This window comes from Schistocerca gregaria, chromosome 2 (assembly GCF_023897955.1).
Source record: "Schistocerca gregaria isolate iqSchGreg1 chromosome 2, iqSchGreg1.2, whole genome shotgun sequence".
NCBI lineage: Eukaryota > Metazoa > Arthropoda > Insecta > Orthoptera > Acrididae > Schistocerca > Schistocerca gregaria.
The window spans coordinates 261,105,091-261,122,021 of record NC_064921.1 but is presented as its reverse complement, the minus strand read 5'-3'; the positions used below and the strand labels follow the sequence as shown (position 1 = coordinate 261,122,021).

At 45.4% G+C, this 16,931-nt stretch overlaps 1 pseudogene; it reads right to left on the bottom strand.

Annotated features, from left to right (window-relative positions):
* The window catches only part of LOC126335736 (60S ribosomal protein L3-like), a 102,361-nt pseudogene extending 92,232 nt beyond the window's left edge, over positions 1 to 10,129 (bottom strand).
* Positions 10,130 to 16,931: the final 6,802 nt, after the last annotated feature.

Here is a 16,931-nt window from a genome sequence, read left to right as displayed (position 1 = left end):
AGAAAGCCCCCATGAATCACAGCATTAACACCTGCAGGCTGATAGCCACAGGACTACCGGAATGACATACCCATAAGGGCGTTGCGAGACGAGCCTATCCACACTCAGAGGAAAAGTATTCCACACAGTGGTAATACATATAGCAGACTAGATGATATCACTAAACGAGGGCAAGTCTCAGTTTTATGGAGAACGTGACTAGGGGCCCAGTTTTAGCGAAACAAATGCCCCTCGAAGCGATATAAATCTCTAGATTTTGAGGCAGATGCATTCTCTCGTCGCCGTAGTCGAGCAGCACCACCACGAAGCCAAGGGCAACAAAGGGCAGCTAGGAGACCGGGCACCGCCAGCTGCAGCTATGGGTTCAAGACCGGACTGTGCCTTCCGCCACCAGCGCTAAGTTCCTCACAGGACTTGGTGACACAGCAACGCCAACCTGCTGGTCAAATGTCTCTCAGCACTATGGGACTTAACATCTGAGGTCATCAGTCCACTAGAATTAGAACTACTTAAACCTAACTAACCTGACATCACAAACATCCATGCTCGAGACAGGATTCGAACCTGCGACCGTAGCGGTCGCGCTGCTGTCGCCGGCAGTAGTAAGACGTAGTGCCTCAGCACCAGGTGCCATCCGATTCCTGCCAGGGAGCAGCGAGTCCAATCCCACGCACAGCCATATCCACACCTCACTGTGAGAAACGCCTGTGTAGTCAAGAGCCTGACAGGGCTCTACGCCACATAAAATGTGTTTCAAATCGGTGAGAGAGAAGACTACGTTGAAATTGTTCATTACGACTAAAACACATTTCTCTTGCCCTGTCAGTAACTTGAACACGAAGCCCGCGCGGTTGGCCGTGCGGTCTAACGCACGCCTTTATGTGCGGGAAGGAGCGTCGGTCCCCGGCACGAATCCGCCCGGCGGATTTGTGTCGAGGACCGATGAGCCGGCCAGTCTGTGGATGGTTTTTAGACGGTTTTCCATCTGCCTTGGCAAATGCTGGCGCGTTCCCCTTATTTCGCCTCAGCTACATTATGTCGGTGATTGCTGCGCAGACAAGTTCTCCACGTACACGTACACCACCATTACTCTACCACGCAAACATAGGCGTTACACTCGTCTGGTGTGAGACGTTCCCTCGGGGAGAGAGGGTCCACCGGGGGCCGAATCACACAATAACCTTGGGTTCGGTGTGGGGCGGCAGAGGGGTGAAGTGGACTGCGGTAGTCGTCGTGGGGTTGCGGACCACTGAGGACCCCAGTTAACATAACATAACATAACTTGAACATGAATCATTTCCCTATGAAATTGAAAATTATATTTGCGCCAATTTTTGTTCGCATTATTGAATCGGATTTCATCAAACAAAAAAAAAACACGCAGGTTGTATGTAATGCATGTAGGTAATAATTATCTCAGTGAGATGGCCACGATGCCGGCTGACCAAATCGCAGCCAAGCCAGCTAGGTTTGATTAATACAAAAACTCGCACATTCTTTCACGATATGAGCTGTGAAAATGTAATAAACAAGCTGCGGGCCTATGGGGTATCGTCTCAGCTGTGCGACTGGATTCGTGATTTCCTGTCAGGAAGGTCGCAGTTCGTAGTAATAAACGGCAAATCATGGAGTAAAACTGACGTGATATCAGGTGTTCCCCAGGGAAGCGTCTTGGGACCTCTACTGTTCCTGATCTATATAAATGACCTGGGTGACAATCTGAGCAGTTCTCTTTGGTTGTTCGCAGGTGATGCTGTAATTTACCCTCTAGTAAGGTCATCCGAAGACCACTATCAGTTGCAAAGCGATTTAGAAAAGATTTCTGTATGGTGTGGCAGGTGGCAGTTGACGCTAAATAACGAAAAGTGTGAGGTGATCCACATGAGTTCCAAAAGAAATCCGTTGGAACTCGATTACTCGATAAATAGTACAATTCTCAAAGGTGTCAATTCAACTAAGTACATGGGTGTTAACATTACGAAAAACTTCAGTTGGAAAGACCACATAGACAATATTGTGGGGGGGGGGGGGCGAGCCAAAGGTTGCGTTTCATTGGCAGGACACTTAGAAGATGCAACAAGTCCACTAAAGAGACAGCTTACACTACACTCGTTCGTCCTCTGTGAGAATATTGCTCCGCGCTGTGGGATCCTTCCCAGGTGGGATTGACGGAGGACATCGAAAGGGTGCAAAAAAGGGCAGCTCGTTTTGTATTATCACGTAATAGGGGAGAGAGTGTGACAGATATGATAAGCGAATTGGGATGGAAGTCATTACAGCAAAGACGTTTTTCGTCGCGGCGAGATATTTTTACGAAATTTCAGTCACCAACTTTCTTTTCCGAAAGCGAAAATATTTTGTTGAGCCCAACCTACATAGGTAGGAATGATCATAAAAATAAAATAAGAGAAATCAGAGCTCGAACAGAAAGGTTTAGGTGTTCGTTTTTCCCGCGCGCTGTTAGGGAGTAGAATAGTAGAGAGATAGTATGATTGTGGTTCGATGAACCCTCTGCCAAGCACTTAAATGTGAATTGCAGAGTAGTCATGTAGATGTAGATGTAGATGGTTAAAATGAAAGACTACAATACAATACACTCCATCTCACTTTACTTTTATTCGATTAATAGACATTCATGGACCATGTGTCCGCACAGATACACCCAAGAAGGAAAGCAAAAGAACAATTACAAGAGAAAAGTAAACAAGAACTCACACAAAAGTGACAAATATTCTTCTTTCTTACTCAAAGACGTAAGACTTAAATCAGCGTTATTACGGTTCAAGTCCAAATAGTAAGCGATTTCTTTTCTCGTGATAACAGTATTATTCCCACTCAATAAAACATCACTATTTTTCTAAACTATGTTATGGAGTCTAAGAAAGAAATTAAAAATATCATTGAGCGCTTTCAGATGACAGCAGTTCAGACAAGGAAAGAATAGAAAATGTTTTTCTGTGTTGCTACAGAAGAATGTTGAAGACTCGATGGGTAGATCGAATAGCTATAGAACTGTCACTGAAAAGAATAGAAAAAAGAAATATATGGTCGGATCCGACTAAATTTAGAATCAAGAAATCGTCAATTTGAACTGGAGATAAATGCAGAATGTAAAAATTGTAGAGAGAGAAAATGTATGTGGGTTTCAGCGTTTATGCAGAGATGAAATGGACTGCACATCACATACTGCCGTAAATATTCCTGAATTCCAATCAAGAACAACTGCCAAGATGAGAAACATAGAAGTAGATATCCTCGGTGTAACAAAGCAGCTTAAATCACTTAATAAAGGCAAGGCCTCCGGCCCAGGTTGTATACCAGTCAAGTTCCTCTCAGAATATGCCGATAAAATAGCTCCATATTTAGCAATTATATACAACCACTCGCTCACCGACAGATCCGTACCTAAAGACTGGAAAATTGCTCAAATCACACCAATACCCAAAAAGGGAAGTAGGAGTAATCCTCTGAATTACAGGCCGATAGCACTAACGTCGATTTGCAGTAAGGTTTTACAACATATACTGTATTCGAACATTATGAATTACTTCTAAGAAAACGATTTATTGACTTATAGTGAACACGGATTCAGAAAATATCGTTCTTGTGAAACACAACTAGCTCTTTATATTCATGAAGTAATAAGTGCTATCGACAGGGGATGTCAAACTGATTCCATATTTTTAGTTTTCGAGAAGACTTTCGACACCGTTCCTCACAAGCGTGTTCTAATCAAACCGGGTGCCTACGGAGTATCGCCTCAGTTGTGCGACTGGATTCGTGATTTCCTGTCAGAAAGGTCACAGTTCGCAGTAATAGACGGAAAGTCATCAAGTAAAACAGAAGTAATATCCGGCGTTCCCCAAGGAAGTGATATAGGCTCTCTATTGTTCCTGATCTATATTAACGACATAGGAGACAATCTGAGTAGCCGTCTTAGATTGTTTGCAGATGATGCTGTCATTTATCGTCTTGCAAAGTCATCACATGATAAAAGCGACTTGCAAAATGATTTAGATAAGATATCTGTATGGTGCGAAAAGTGGCAATTGACCCTGAATACAGAAAAGTGCGAAGTTATTCACATGAGTACTAAAAGAAATCAGCTAAATTTAGATTACGCCATAAGTCAGACAAATTTGAGGGCTGTTAATTCAATTAAATACTTAGGGCTTACAATTACAAATAACCTACATTGGAACGATCACATGGATAATATTGTGGGTAGAGTAAACCAAAGACTGCGATTCATTGGCAGAAGACTTATAAGGTGCAACAGGTCTACCAAAGAGACCGCTTACACTACGCTTGTCCGCCCTATTCTGGAGTACTGCTGTGAGGTGTGGGATCCGCATCAGGTTGGACTGACGGATGACATCAAAAAAGTACAAAGAAGGGCAGCGCGTTTTGTATTATCGCTAAATAGGGGAGATAGTGTCACAGACATGATACCTGAATTGTAGTGGCAATCATTAAAACAAAGGCGTTTTTCGTTGCGACGGGATCTTCTCATGAAATTTCAATCACTAGTTTTCTCCTTTGATTGCGAAAAAATTCTGTGGGCACCTACTTACGTAGGGATAAATGATCATTACCATAAAATAAGAGAAATCAGGGCTCTCACAGAAAAATTTAAGTACTCGTTTTTCCCGCGTGCCGTTCGGGAGTGGAACGGTAGAGAGACAGCATGAAGGTGGTTCATTAAACCCTCTGCCAGGCACTTTATTGTGAATAGCAGAGTAATCACGTAGACGTAGATGTAGATGTAGATGCAGAAGAACTGTGCCAATCAGGCTTCAGAGTGAAGACCACACCAACCATTACATCGAAGTTTAGAGTTGTTAGAAGAAAACCTGCAGTCCATTTACGTTATGCGTCCTAGCAGGGAAGCTAGCTGTCTCCCTCGAAATTGCCAGCGTGGAGTGAAGTGGACGAGGCCTCCGCCGCTGGCAGGGCGTCGGCGCTAACCTCCCGCCCCCGGCCGGCGTCGAAGCGTCACACGCTGTCCTGTCCGACGGCCGCCCCCCACCCTCCCCACACCACTGGCTGGCGCCGGCCCGGGGCACAACAGTGTTTGCCGATAATAAGGCTACACGGGTCGATCTGACAGACAGCCTCTTTCGGCGCAGCCCGCTCTCGCGCCCGCCCGCTGACTAAGATAAATGACAGGAAAATCCGGCCCCTCGGAGGCGAAAAAACTTTGAAACATTCAGTGCGACATCTCCGCAGGCGGCTTTTTCTGTCGTCGCCGCCGCCGCCGCCGCCGGCCACTGAATGGCGCTCAGCGCTGCAGTTCTTGGGTCATTTTCGATTTTAGCTCGTCATCCTTCGCGTTACAGGTACTGCCTTCCGTGAAGAAACCGACGACCGTAGCATTCAGCTACCTAGCGAGCTATCTACAATCGTCGTTAGTATGCCACGTTTTAGGATATAAGAAATTACTATGCTTTTTCAAGCAGAAGTGGACGAGCAAAAATAAAGTCACCATAAGAGAAATAGTAGTTGCTGTTTTGTTTGGATATACACTCCTGGAAATTGAAATAAGAACACCGTGAATTCATTGTCCCAGGAAGGGGAAACTTTATTGACACATTCCTGGGGTCAGATACATCACATGATCACACTGACAGAACCACAGGCACATAGACACAGGCAACAGAGCATGCACAATGTCGGCACTAGTACAGTGTATATCCACCTTTTGCAGCAATGCAGGCTGCTATTTTCCCATGGAGACGATCGTAGAGATTGCTGGATGTAGTCCTGTGGAACGGCTTGCCATGCCATTTCCACCTGGCGCCTCAGTTGGACCAGCGTTCGTGCTGGACGTGCAGATCGCGTGAGACGACGCTTCATCCAGTCCCAAACATGCTCAATGGGGGACAGATCTGGAGATCTTGCTGGCCAGGGTAGTTGACTTACACCTTCTAGAGCACGTTGGGTGGAAAGGGATACATGCGGACGTGCATTGTCCTGTTGGAACAGCAAGTTCCCTTGCCGGTCTAGGAATGGTAGAACGATGGGTTCGATGACGGTTTGGATGTACCGTGCACTATTCAGTGCCCCTCGACGATCACCAGAGGTGTACGGCGAGTGTAGGAGATCGCTCCCCACGCCATGATGCCGGGTGTTGGCCCTGTGTGCCTCGGTCGTATGCAGTCCTGATTGTGGCGCTCACCTGCACGGCGCCAAACACGCATACGACCATCATTGGCACCAAGGCAGAAGCGACTCTCATCGCTGAAGACGACACGTCTCCATTCGTCCCTCCATTCACGCCTGTCGCGACACCACTGGAGGCGGGCTGCACGATGTTGGGGCGTGAGCAGAAGACGGCCTAACGGTGTGCGGGACCGTAGCCCAGTTTCATGGAGACGGTTGCGAATGGTCCTCGCCGATACCCCAGGAGCAACAGTGTCCCTAATTTGTTGGGAAGTGGCGGTGCGGTCCCCTACGGCACTGCGTAGGATCCTACGGTCTTGGCGTGCATCCGTGCGTCGCTGCGGTCCGGTCCCAGGTTGACGGGCACGTGCACCTTCCGCCGACCACTGGCGACAACATCGATGTACTGTGGAGACCTCACGCCCCACGTGTTGAGCAATTCGGCGGTACGTCCACCCGGCCTCCCGCATGCCCACTATACGCCCTCGCTCAAAGTCCGTCAACTGCACATACGGTTCACGTCCACGCTGTCGCGGCATGCTACCAGTGTTAAAGACTGCGATGGATCTCCGTATGCCACGGCAAACTGGCTGACACTGACGGCGGCGGTGCACAAATGCTGCGCAGCTAGCGCCATTCGACGGCCAACACCGCGGTTCCTGGTGTGTCCGCTGTGTCGTGCGTGTGATCATTGCTTGCACAGCCCTCTCGCAGTGTCCGGAGCAAGTATGGTGGGTCTGACACACCGGTGTCAATGTGTTCTTTTTTCCATTTCCAGGAGTGTAGTTACGTTACACAACGCCACCTTACACGCTATTACTGGGGACACAGCAGAGGGCAGCAAATATGTAGACATGAAAAATAAAGATATAGATAGCTCATAACATTTTTTTTGTTTCAAAAAGTTTTAGTGTTTTCACAGACAAAATTCGGAGGCACGCCCTCTTTACATAATCTTCTAGTGTTGATAATGTTTCTGTTATCAGATCTGATATTCATCTTGGGGTTGAGAGTCTTTTTTCCGTGTTTGTTTTAACAATATGTATGTTTTTGGATAAGGTCCGCCTTTTCTCTATATTCAGGGAAGTGACCACCAGCAGCACAGCCATTTACAAAGACACTAATCATCCGATTACACACAAACTAGACAGCTTTCCAATACATGCTACAAAGACTAAACAAAACCCCACTCACTGACAACAACTACAAGAATGAATTGCAGACAATCAGACAAATAGCAGTAGAGAATGATATGACACAAACACTATAGATAAACTGAACCACAAAATTAGTACAAAATTAAAAAGGATACCCAACTCACAAAAACAAAAGCCTGCTCATCAACTTACAAACACACATAAACCACACATGAGCGCACACAAACAAGAAACACTACAATGAAAAACAGGTGGTACACTCTCACCTACAACAACAAAGTAGCCCACAGAATAGGCAAAATACTCAAAAAACAAGGGGTAAAAATTGCCTACAGGACGGACAATTCAACACAGTGAAAACTAAGGACAACTACCACAAGCACAGACAAACACGACACATCTGGTATTTACCAACTAACATGTCAGGACTGCAAAGCAGTTTATACAGGGCAGACAAGCAGAAACTTTAATATCAGAGACACAGACCACAGAAGAGCATTAAAAAGTAAAAGCTGTCATTCCACATTTGCTGAATGCCACATGGGCAAGAAACATAACCCAACAAACATCTACACAGATTTGAAAATTCTCAAATGCAGCAACAGTCTTCCCCCCCCCCCCCCCCCCCCACAAAAACTAATAATTGAAGAAAATTGTCAGATACAAAAAGCCATAGCGAAAGGCAAACCAGTGATAAATGAATACACAGCTCTGTGCAATGGTACTCTGTTCTTTATCCTCAAAGAATTATTAGACAAGACCAAACTATAAAGATCTCATCCTATCCCCTAACCCCATCCCCCGACCCACACACACACAAAGTAAAATAAAAATAAAATAATAATAATAAACCCTAAAACCTACTGTCACATTCACTCTCTCTCTCTCTCTCTCTCTCTCTCTCTCTCTCTCTCTCCCCCTCCTTTTCACACACACACAACCATAGACGCCTCTGAAAGATTCAGAACAATCGCCAGGAACACCTTCAACTGTTCCACTGTCAGCCGACTTGTTTTTACACCTTCAGCTGTTCCACTGCCCGCCATATTTATATAATTATGATCATTGTTTATCGGTCGATTTGGATGCAAAACTTAGTTTTTTACTTACTGTAACAGAATGGTTGGCTTTTTTCCGTTAGTGTCCATCTGTCTGCTTTCATTTTGATAGCCAGTTGGTACATCACTTCACAGTGTAAATGGTACAGATTGTGTAAAAGCGTGTCAAGTGATGTACGAACTGGCCATCAAAACGGAAGCAGACAAATGGACACTAACGGAAAAAAGCCAACCATACTGTTGCAGTAAGTACAAAACTAAATTTTGCATCTATATCGAAAGATAAACAATAGTTATGGCGATACATTAACGCGTCTTGCATCTTCTTGTCACAGAGCGTTATGCTAGAAATAGTGATGTAAATTCCAGAAAACTTAAGATGAACCTGAAAAGATTCGAAAACCGGTTCATGGAATTATAAACAACTATTCAAAATGTGACTGGTTGCAGTTTTATGTATTTACATCCAATTAACAGTCACGGATTCTAAAACATCAGTAATGGATAAGCATAATCTACTGGATGAAGTATCAATGAATTCCAAGTTGATCTTTTCCAAAGCCTTCCTCTTGGTGTACACAAATAGGGACTTTCGTAGAGTTATAGCCCTCTTCTTTGGTGACATATAGCAGAGTCATTGTTGACTCCACCATAACGTGGGAAACCTCCCATTGGGGTAACGGTCTTCTTCGTAAAATCGTATTCGGTGCATCTGATGGTTTTCACCACCTTTCCATATTTCGCTAGAATTTCCCGACCAATGCGATATATTTTCTTCTTCATTTCTGTTATGTCCTTTAACCAACTCTATCTAATGTGAATGATACTCCACTAGGATACCAGGCAAGCAAACTTACGCAAATCCTTGGTAGTCCAGCGAGGCAGTTTCTGTGTGTTCCGACATGAAGTGACACCTTTTATCATCTCACCAGGAGCAATTTCTGAACAAATACAAGTTTTTCCAGGTGTTCACGTGTCCATTTAACTTTGTCTGCAATGGAACCACCATTAAGTTCGATATCCATTACGTGAGCTTTCTTTACAAGTTTCATCTGAGTGTGTGCAAACACTCTTATAGTATCTTTCAACTTTTTTGAAGTCACGATCAGTTTATTTACGACCCAGGTCGTCCTGCCACTTCTTGGAAGTTTTTGTAAATGCCTTTTTCTTTGGCTTGTAGCAGTTCTTGCCGAAACAGCTCATGCAGTCTTCTGAGAAGTGCCGGCCGCATTCAACATGAAGGGCTATTAAACCATGTGGAATTTCAATGTAACCAACAATACCACCTATGATCTCTGGTGGTGCCTCTAAATTTGTCACAGCTTCCACAGTTTCTTTTTTGCTAACATTTGAGCCGGGTATATCATCTTCTCTCAGCACGTGGGTCATACAGCTTTATAGCCAATAAATGCAGTAAGGTCAACTGGTTTCATTGGATCATATTATGGAAATGCTATCACTTTACCACGATGCCTTTGTGATCTCTTAGGCGGGTGTAACCCCGTGGATGGTTCAATTGGCTCTGAGCACTATGGGACTTTACACCTGAGGTCATCAGTCCCCTAGAACTTAGGACTACTTAAACCTAACTAACCTAAGGACATCACACACATCCATGCCCGAGGCAGGATTCGAACCTGCGACCGTAGCGTCCGCGCTCTTCCTGACTGAAGCGCCTTTAACCGCTTGGCGACACCGGCCGGCAAATCCCATGGAACCAGGTCGAGAGGCTCAAATCTTTCGATGAGACATCTTAACAACACGAACAAAATGAGTCAGTTGACTACTACGCCGCCAGGCTCGGCTCTCGAATTCCCTCCATCGTAGCGACGACGTTTGCCTGCTTAGAAGATAATGTAGTGTCACACCAGCACGCCGGCGTCTTAGCGCGGAGTCCGAGTGCTCGTGGCTTATCCTCATCGACAGTCCTCGACGTCGTCACTGTCGGCGAGTTTGTATTCGTTTTTAATCACGCGGCGCCGGCAATATCTGCTGGAGATGTTTCAGTGGGGCCGGCCGCAATTAGAGGCCGTCAGCCGCGGCGGAATTCCGCGCCGGATGGCCGCCGTCTCGCCTAAACGGCCCCCGCGCAGAGTGTCTTTAATCTGGGCGGTCATTCGACGCCTGGCCAGAGGGTCTGCAACGCGCGACTTTATTAATTTTCCTCCGCTATCTGAAGCACAGCTGTAATTAGCGCTTAAAACCCATTTCCACTGCCACTGCGATATTTCGTGACTTGCTGTAAGAGTCCTCTGCCTGCTCTCGGGTAACAGATCTGCACTGCGCCACACAATTAAAGGATCTCTTTTTCGAAACCCAGTAATTTTCCACCAAGGGCAACGATTAAGTTCGGAATTTGGTTCAGAGATGCGTACGACCTTACCCTGTAATAGTGCTCGGCGACGCTTCAAACAGCAAGGAGTCGACTGAGCTCAGACGTTCATGTGACGAATAAGGTGGGTTAATGAAGCCATGGAGAAGGAATAAAAGCTTTGAGGTTCGCCTATGACATTGTAAATCTGTCAGAGACAGCAAAGGACTTGGAAGAGCCTACGGTCGCAGGTTCGAATCCTGACTCGGGCATGGATCAGTGTGATGTCCTTAGGTTAGTTAGGTTTTTCTAACTTCTAGGGGACTGATGACCTCAGAAGTTAAGTCCCATAGTGCTCACAGCCATTGAGCCATTGTTTTTGGAAGAGCCGTTGAACGGAGTGGACAGTGTCTTGAAAGGAGGATATAAGATTAACATAAATAAAAGCAAAACGAGGATAATGGAATGTTGTCCAATTAACTCGGGTGATGTCGAGAGAATTAGATTAGGAAATGAGACACTTAAAGTAGTAAAGGAGTTTTGCTATTTGGGGAGCAAGATAACTGATGATTGTCAAAGTAGATGGTTCAAAATGGTTCAAATGGCTCTGAGCGCTATGGGACTTAACAGCTGTGGTCATCAGTCCCGTAGAACGTAGAACTACTTAAACCTAACTAACCTAAGGACATCACACACATTCATGCCCGAGGCAGGATTCAAACCTGCGACCGTAGCAGTCGCACGGTTCCGGACTGCGCGACTAGAACCGCGAGACCACCGCGGCCGGCGTCGAAGTAGAGAGGATATAAAATGTAGACTTGGCAATGGCAAGGAAAGCGTTTCTGAAGAAGAGAAACTTGTTAACATCGGGTATGGGTTTAAGCGTCAGGAAGTCGTTTCTGAAAGCATTTGTATGGAGTGTAGCCATGTATGGAAGTGAAACATGGACGATAAATAGTTTGGACAAGAAGAGAATAGAAGCTTTCGAAATGTGGTGCTACAGAAGAATGCTGAAGGTTAGATGGGTAGATCACATAACTAATGAGGAGATACTGAGTACAATTGGGGAGAAGAGGAGTCTGTGACACAACTTGACTAGAAGAAGGGATCGGTTGGTAGGACATGTTCTGAGGCATCAAGGGATCACCAATTTAGTATTGGAGGACAGCGTGGAGGTAAAAATTGTAGAGGGAGACCAAGAGATCAATACACAAAGCAGCTTCAGACGGATGTAGGCTGCAGTAGGTACTGGGAGATGAAGAAGTTTGCACAGGATAGAGTAGCATGTAGAGCTGCATCTAAGTAGTCTCAGGACTGAAGACATCAACAATAACAACAAAAATTGATGCTACGTTAGTAGAAGGTCGTCACACACCACATTTCTCCCCATGTTTTGACGCCTCTGCGATGAAGGTCAGTACCACTACGTCCAACGCCGAAATACGCTGTTTTCTTACGAGTGGCCGAGGAAAGCATTCCAGAAACACTGTCACTCAGAATCGGCACGAAATGGCCTCAGGTGTGGGACAAAGGATCTCAATGAAACCAACCGTTTCCCTGGGTCGTTAATTCCCACACGTATCACTGTCGAGAATGATAGTTCGCAGTGCGGTGACCAACTGGGAGACTTTCTTCACAACCTGTGACACTGCTAATACCCTTGTACGTTTCAGCTCTTCTCTATGGACACTGTGGGGTTGTGTACCTGTTAAAAGTGATCTGACCCCTTTGCTGCGCAGCGCGGCAACAGTTTTTGCTCTCGTGTACAGTTTGGAACCCCTAGGGACCGTTCAGTACCATACGACCAAATCTGAAAGTCACCCGAAGCAGCAAAGGCTGCTTATACTGCTTCATTCCTCCTACTTTACAGTCTCCTGTGGCTTGATCACGAGAGTGGCGGAGGGGGTGGGGCAGCGGTGGAGGCGTGGAAGAGCGAAATGGACACAAGAGTGAATAAAACGTCAAAGGGTCCTGCTAAGACCGTGGTCACACTAGAGGAGGTCACAAAACACCTGTAGACAGGAGCAAACATAACGGTGGAGCTCTGCTCCAAAGGCGTCAGATCACCTTTAATAGAGGCTTGAACGTCCGAGGGTGCCAGTGCTGTGAAGAACATCTTCCTGTTGCTTATCCTACTGTGAATGTCGTTGTCAATCAAGAAACGATTGGGAAAGGGAAAGGGGTGGTTTCGTTGAGATCATTTATGCCAGCTTTTGAGGCCTTTCCGTGCTGATTCTGGGTGGCTGTGTATCAGGAACGTTTCCCTCATTAAAAAAAAAACTGAGTGATTTCAACGCTGTGAGTCGCGGTTCTATCCCCTGTCGCAGAGACGTCAGAAAAAGGGGTGAAATGCGGGTAAGAGGGGCTTTGACGACCTACCGATCGTGTGACATGTCCACGGTGTCGCTGGGCAGAACTATGATGTGATCTACGTTACAACGAAGTGAGCCGTGCGCTGCTCGTATTCAAGCCGTTTATTCCTAGTCATCTTGTCTTTACCGTACTGCCGCGTCACTAAGTTGTTGGGTTGCCTGCCCGAGAGTGACAACAGCAGCGTCGATAAGAGCACTGTCGTATTATCTTTGGAGCGACCGCTAGTATTCCCGGATCGTCGTGTGTCGGGAGCTGCGTCGGGATTGACCACCAGTCAGTTCCGGACACCTAGTACTCGCCTGACCATTTCCGGTCCCCTTCAGTTGGTCATCTTGCTTGTGCGGAGATGTCGGGTGGCCAATGTCCAAGTGTTCCCTCTTCATGGCTGGGTCCGCGCCAGTGTCTCTGGGTCGGCGTGCGTCCGAGGGGAGTCGGCTCAAAATGGTTCAAATGGCTCTGAGCACTATGGGACTTAACTTCTGAGGTCATCAGTCCCCTAGAACTTAGAACTACTTAAACCTAACTAACCTAAGGACATCACATACATCAATGCCCGAGGCACGATTCGAACCTGCGACTGTAGCGGTAGCGCGATTCCATACTGTAGCGCCTAGAACAGCTCGGTCACTCCAACTGTCAAGAGAGTCGGGATGAAGCAACGGTGAGGTCCGGACAGCCATGACTCACCCGACCGTTACCGACACACATGACTTGACTGGGACGACCTTGGCTGGTCATTCGGTTGGTCGTCTCGTCGGACGACGTGTGTTTGATCGCCGATCGTTTCTGGGTTCTCTGTGTGTGTCGACTTGTGATTCGTCCTGGTTCTTCCCCAGAAACTGGTTTTAGTATTGTTCGAGTTGTTTGTGGAAGTGTTTCCACGAAACCGGTGTGTAGCTTGTGGTTTTGACTGACCAGTTATTGTAACGCTGTCTGTGTGTTGGATGCGAGTGAGTCGGTTGGGACCGAGCAGTAGGCAAGTCTCCACAGCGCGAGACCATGCCGGGCCCGCTGGCGGGAAGCATGCGCTGTCAGATCGAGGGGCGCTAGCTGCGAGAGCGACGAGATCGCTGTCCACTGAACCTGGACGCTGAAGTTGAGTCATCAGTTAACTTGTTATGAAACCTCAACTATTGTGACACCTCTTCGTTCATTTACAGGTTGTTCCCCCACTGGCCATTCAGGCTAGCAGCATCGCATGATGTGAAATCTTGCAGCCGTCTTCCTATGTTGTGATTAAATATTAAATTGACTGTTACTTATCAGTGAATTGCACCTGCGGTATTTTCTGCCCTGTGGCCGTTAACGCTCCAGTTACCTGCCCTGGCCATTAGCCTAGTTTGTAGGCAGTGTGCCTTTTCCTCAAAGAGTTGTTGTTGTTCAGCACAGCGTGTCGTTCGACAGCCTTTTACGTTGTTTGGTTCCTATTTGCTTAGAGTGATTATTGTTTCTCTGGCTGTTTTTAGACACCAATTTCTGGAGGCATAGTACTGCTCGTATTTTTGTCCTCGGCCAATATTCTCCATCATTGTGCCATTGGTCGGATGGAAGGGAATTGGTTGAACTGTTGGTCAGTCCTTGGGCCATCTCTAGTTTGGGTTGCCATCCGATTATGTAACTTCAACTCTTGGCTGCCTATCTCACCTCACCTTACGTTTGAGCTACCTTCCCAGGCCGACCCATGGAACACTTCTGAGCACCACTTGCTCTGTTTGTTTTAAATTGCGATTTTCATTTTAATTGAAGTATTGTGCAAGACCTTTGGCCGTGTATTAATTCAGTTTTTTAAATTTTACATAAAGGCCTTCAGCCATGTTAAATTTAAATTTTGAGCATTGATTGTTTTTAAAAAATATATATTATTCTTAGAAATTATTCTATCTGAAATTGTTTGTAATCCAGGCCCTATGACGTTAGTTGTTCCATGTATGATGTGTGGCCTTCAGCCAAGGATTTTTGTGAATCCCTTAATAAGGCCTTCAGCCTTGTGTATTGTTTAAAGATATTTTTTTTAATAATTCAAATTTATTTATCTGACTTGTTGTGCAGTCCTTCAGCCGTTGTTTCAAATTTGTTTGTGGCCTTCAGCCGTGCAATAAGTTAATTTCCTTAATCCGGCTCTGGTCACTCTATTTCAAGTTCAAAAGGAAATTTCTTGGTTAGAAAAATTGTTTATTAATGTGCCTTAATTATAGTTGTCCTTCATACGTGTAGTGTAGGCCTTCAGCCGCTAATTGTTTTCATTGCATTTTTTTTATTTTACTTTCTACTTTCAATTGCTTTTGATTTCTAAGCCAGGCCTTCAGCCGTTCTTGTGTTTGCTGTGGTTTTGGGGCCTTCAGCCTGGAAAGCAACTCAATTTTCTTTAACTAGGACTTCTGCCGTATTGTTTAATTGTGATCTTTTAAGCCAATGTGTAAATAAGTGGATCTTAGAAAACAAAGTTACGTGTTTGATTGTGCAACCCACATTAACTGTTTACGGTCCCATCCACACCCTTAAACTTATTCTGTGCGCTTGAAACGTCCCCTTAGAAAAATTATACACGATTGGTCTGTGTGAAACGTCCTCTTTGGACAATTGTACACGACTGTGCTTAAACTGACACACAATATTTTTTAGCGCAACGCAATCTGACTTCCAAAAATCCCTACGAAAGAATGGCCCTGACTAACATTAACCTATACGTTTCACAAATCACTTACCTCACAAAAATCTTCGTTACTCAAGCTACTGCAATACAGCGAAAGCCACTACTGCCAGCTAAATAAAAGATTCGAACTACGGATTGCACTAACTACTGATGGGCATAGTTAGCAAATGAAAGATTTTAATAGAGAACAAACAATGTATTTACCTTAATAGTCATAATATATATGTATATATATCAGTTCATGACTCCAATTCTTACAAATTTCAAAACTCCGCCATCTCTCTCACCACGGCCACCACTGCTGGCGGCTCAGCTCCAACTGCGCAACGCTACACGCTGTTAACATCCAGCTGCCGCTGCCCAACACTACAATGGCAGACAACAATGCAAACTAGCCACAGACTGCGCACAGCACAGCCAGTGATTTTTCATACAGAGCGCTATGTGGCGTTACCAATAAGAAAACCTAAACAGCCTACTTACATAGCCCCCATGCTCCCGAAAAAAAAATTTACAAATTGTTTTGGGCAGTGGCCAATACAGATTTTAAAAATTTTTCATAATTACAATAACAAAGAAATGAAATGCACACACTTATCGATACAATGTTGGTCAAAAGCTAAAATTTTCTCACAGTCCATAAAGACAGTCCTGTTCATTCATCAAAGTAAAATTGCAGTGTTTTTCTCAAAGTCTGAGTAGTAAAAGAAAATGCACATGGAAGTAGTGGATTTCCATGCAGTCTTGAAGAAGTAGTGTTGTACTTCCAACGGAAAGACAGTGCTGACTCTTGACATGCAGACAGGTAATGGGCCACAACAGAGCAAACCAACAGCAGAGTCAGTCGAAGTTGAAGACTATTGGTACTTAGGTCATCACAGAGCAGACCCATTGTAGTCCTGGTAGAGATTAGGGTATTGGTGGGCCACCAGAGATGCAGACCCACTGCAGTCCTTGTAGAAATAATGGTATTGGTGGGCCATCAAAGATGCAGACCCACTGTAGTCCTTGTAGAGATGGCCAGCAGCCATCTGTTGCGACTGCGCAGGTGCACAATCACGATCGAAGAGTCTTGCAGAGAATATAGCAAGTTCATAAACCACCACTTGTCCAATCACAAAGAATTTGTTAGAAATGTCCTTAGAACCAGCAATGCTGTTATCCAGTCCCTTGGTGAATTATTAACACACATGCAAACACTATCAGTCCCTACTTCT